The sequence below is a fragment of the Callorhinchus milii genome, unplaced genomic scaffold, assembly GCF_018977255.1.
Source record: "Callorhinchus milii isolate IMCB2004 unplaced genomic scaffold, IMCB_Cmil_1.0 Scaffold2, whole genome shotgun sequence".
NCBI lineage: Eukaryota > Metazoa > Chordata > Chondrichthyes > Chimaeriformes > Callorhinchidae > Callorhinchus > Callorhinchus milii.
In genome coordinates, this window is record NW_024704743.1 from 18,450,701 (window position 1) to 18,454,806 (window position 4,106).

The following is a 4,106-nucleotide window of genomic DNA, read 5'->3' on the forward strand; positions in this document are numbered from 1 at the left end:
CAAAGTAATGTATTAGTTAGCTTTAAATGGCTTCTGCATTTATTTGCTTTACAGAAGGATTATACCTGACTGTTTCTACAGTGACCAGCTTATGGTCAAGCAAATAATAACATTTCATTCTTCAAATTTTGATTCTGATTTACAGATAAAAAATCTCAGTTGTTTATTTTGTTTTACCAACCTTTAAGTATAAAGTTAACAAACTGTCTTCAAGAAACTCAATAAAGTGTTTTGAGAAAATCAATCTGTGTATTTGGGTTAATATTTGATATTCTATTTGGCACTTGGGGTGCCCTGGATTCTTGGAGGTGCCGCCCTTCGAATGAAACATTAAACTAAGTTCCTGTCTGCTGTTCAAGTGGATATTAAAATCCAATGATCTATTGGAAAAGAGAAGAAAGGTTCTCTTTTGTCCTGGCCAATAATTCTCCAGTTAAAATTGGCCATTCATTTAATGGTTATTTGTGGGACATTGCTGTGCACAAATTGGCTGCTGCATTTGCCTATAACATATGCTCACCATATCTACAATAAAATTTTGTGAAGCACTTTGATGACACGATAAGGCAATATATCAAATGAGAAGATCATTTATTATGTAATAGAGGCTCAATGGCCTTCTCCTATTCTGTAATTGTTGTGATTCTGGAAGTGTTCTGATATTTCTTAACAGGAATCCTTATTGAAGAATCCATTTAAAATTTCCATTCACCCACAAGTATTCTGCTCTGAAAATAAATTGCCTTAGAGATTAGAGAGATTAGACCTCTCGTATATTTCAACCGCATTAAAGGGTCAATTATGATCCAATGTTTTCAATAGCAAAAACACCTTTTTGAAATCATTAATTGAGAAATACTGGAATCAGGTGCATGCTTTCAAAGGCATTGTGATATGACATACATAACAATTTAAGAACATAAGAATCGCTAGACGAAAGAAGACCAAGGCCCATGCAGTTCGCAGTTCACCATCCTGGCAGTGGTATGCATCCTTCATGTCCCAAACTATATACTGTATCCCGAGATATTATTTCTCAACAGAAATCTATCTAATGTGTTCTTGAAAGAATCAACACTTTCTGCTTCCATTGGCTTCCCTAGGGAACCTGTTCCATAAGTTGACTACTCGATCACTGAAGTAGTTTTTCCACAGATTTGTGTTGAATTTACGTTTGTAACTTTTATTATTGTTGCATTGATTTTGCTACTATGAACTATGTTCAAGTAGAAATTAGAGCAGAGATACAAGTCATATGACCAAAAATTAAATTTTGCATATTATTCCCCTATTTCTAGAGGTATTTTTCTTCTTCCCGTATGCTCCCACAAAGAGCCTTATCAAGTCATTAAGATGTATCAAAGCTCTTCACAGAATATACTGTAAAGTGAATTGACTGAGAATTCCTGACTGAGGAATCTATTTAAAATTTCCATTCACCCACATGTATTCTGCTGTGGGAGAAATGCAGCAGCCAAGTGCACACAGCAGTGTCCCACAAACAGTCATGGATTGAGTGACCAATTAATTTTTGAGGGATTATTACCACCATAGTAATTTTAATAATATTTTTATTAATAATTAATAAGTGCACAACTAACCAAATAATGATAGTTTGAAAATATTATTAAAATTATTATCCCCATAATATTGTGATATTTTTTATTAATAGTATTTTGGGGGATACACAACTTACCGAAGGACATCACATTGTATAAAACCAGCCATTTGGGGCAAAACCCGAAGAATCAGCATTGAGACAATGATGTGTTTTATACTGTAGTAACATTTATAAGGCACATCACAGACCGCTCCCATAACACTCCTTAAATAACATGCATTAACTGCAAACAATTTCCAGCAAATTGTCACAAGCAACAAAAATAGATTTTTTCGGATTACAGCAAGAGTAAATAAACTAACTGAAACAATAATTTCACGTGTGAAAGAGGCTTCCTCTATCGTTTAAATCGGAATCTAGTGACATGAAACTATGCCCATGGCAATACAATGAATTATGGATATAGCTGTAAGTGAAGAGATAGTATTTTTTTCTGAAACAGGGATTTCAAAGAGGCCCCTGAAGTATTCCAGTCGATGGATGGCTTAAATTAGTTTTCTGGCTTCACTTCCCATCCAGGTTGTTTTTTCAAGCTTTCACTTAAATCTTACATTCTCTTATTTTTGCGAGTGCTTTTTCTTGTAGTGGAACCAGATGCGGTGAGCCATCATCTCTCTCTCTCACACACACACACACATATGCCCACCCACACACATACACACTCACACATACACCCACCCACACACACATACCCACCCACACGCACATACACGCACACATCGAGATTCGTGATCAATGCGAGGTCAAAGGGCTGGAACATTGCATGGGTTTGAAGTGGCTTAACACAGCACAGCATAACAGACGATGCTGACATGCTCAGCACTTAGTTTGGCTTTTATCAGTGCTGTACTGTAGTGTACTGGTAAAAGAGTGTGAGGGGGAGTATGTGAGAGGTTTGTTTCAGCGCTGTAAAAAAACACGCCAATTCTATTCGAACAAAGTTTGTGAGAAATTCAAAGATCTGAGTTTCTGTTGCCCTCATTTATTTATTTGTTTTGTTTGTTTGAAAGATTTTTGGTCACAATGAGCATCACTATTAATGGGTGGTATCAAGTATATGTTATTGTACGCGACACTTCACTGATTTTTATGTCAAAATGTATTACCTGATATCCAAAAATATCAAAAAGGTGTTATTCACCCAGTTCTCCTGAATCTACATGAATTGTTTATATTGAAAATGATCCACAGTGAATTAAAAACTGACCTTTTTTTTAAAAAAAGCAGTCGATTTTATAAATAACGTGTAGTGTTTAAAAAGAAAGATTATTTATTTACTCGTGGCGACAGGCTGTATAAATACTGGGAAAGGTGGAGCTTGAGAAGTAAATGGATTGGATTCTAACGACTGTTAAGCAGAGGCAGGTTCCACATCACAGATTTTCTGGGGGTCAGATTTCTAACATTAAGTCACTTCATTGGTCACTTCAATCCACGATTGTTTGTGGGACACCTCTGTGCGCAATCGGCTGCCACGTTTCGCCCACAAAATATACGGTCAATTCTCTTTACAGTCTATTCTGTGAAGCGCTTTGAGACGTCCAGAAGACGCGAAAAGCGCTATATCAAACGCAAGGATTATTATTAGAACATTAAAGCCTTAAGAAATGTGAGCCGGTTGACACATTCCCCTCCTCAGCGTAGCCTCACAAACATTTTTGTCTGTCAACGCGTTTCCTGAACCATTTCACTTTCTGTATCACTCTTTTTTGTCCCCCAATGATTAACGCTTTTTTAAGTATTTTTGTTTTGTCCTAAAAGAAAGAAGTCTGCATTCCAGTTAAGGCTCTGAAGGAGGGAGGGGAAGGGGGTGGGGGGGAATGATCTGCACTTGGTTACTCTGGCAAATCCGATGGCATGTCTGCAATTCTCTACCGCTCTCCACCTCCCCAGGTCCACACGTTGTTGCCAAGACACTGGAACTGTTTTCTCGCCAGAGACAATATTTTCCGAAAAGAAATCGGCTCGCGGAATCCTGTCTATAGCTCCCCCACCCCACCACCACCCACCAAAGAAAAAGGGATCCGAATCAGTAGCTGTGGGGAGGAGAGAAGCCCAAGTCGCACCCTCCCCCCACCCATCGAATTCCTCTCGAATCCCACAACATTCAGGGGAGAGATTACAAACCATTCCAGCTAAAGCCAGAGAAGTACAGCAATAATAATGTGGAGTCCTGTAACTCAGTGGTTAGAGCACTCGCTTTGCAAGTGAGAGACCTGAGTTCAATTCCAGGCAGAGGGCGAAACCTTGAGCAAGTTTCCTTACTCCACACAGAGCCTAATAATAATCCCTCCAAAACAAAACAATAATAAATTGGTCATTTTCAATCTACGACTGTTTGTGGGACATTGCTGTGCGCAATTGGCTGCCGCGTTCGCCCACAAATATACAGTCAATTCACTTTACAGTGTGTTCTGTGAAGCGCTTTGGGACGTCCTCCCGACGTGAAAAGCGCTATATCAAATGCAAGGATTATTATTATTAT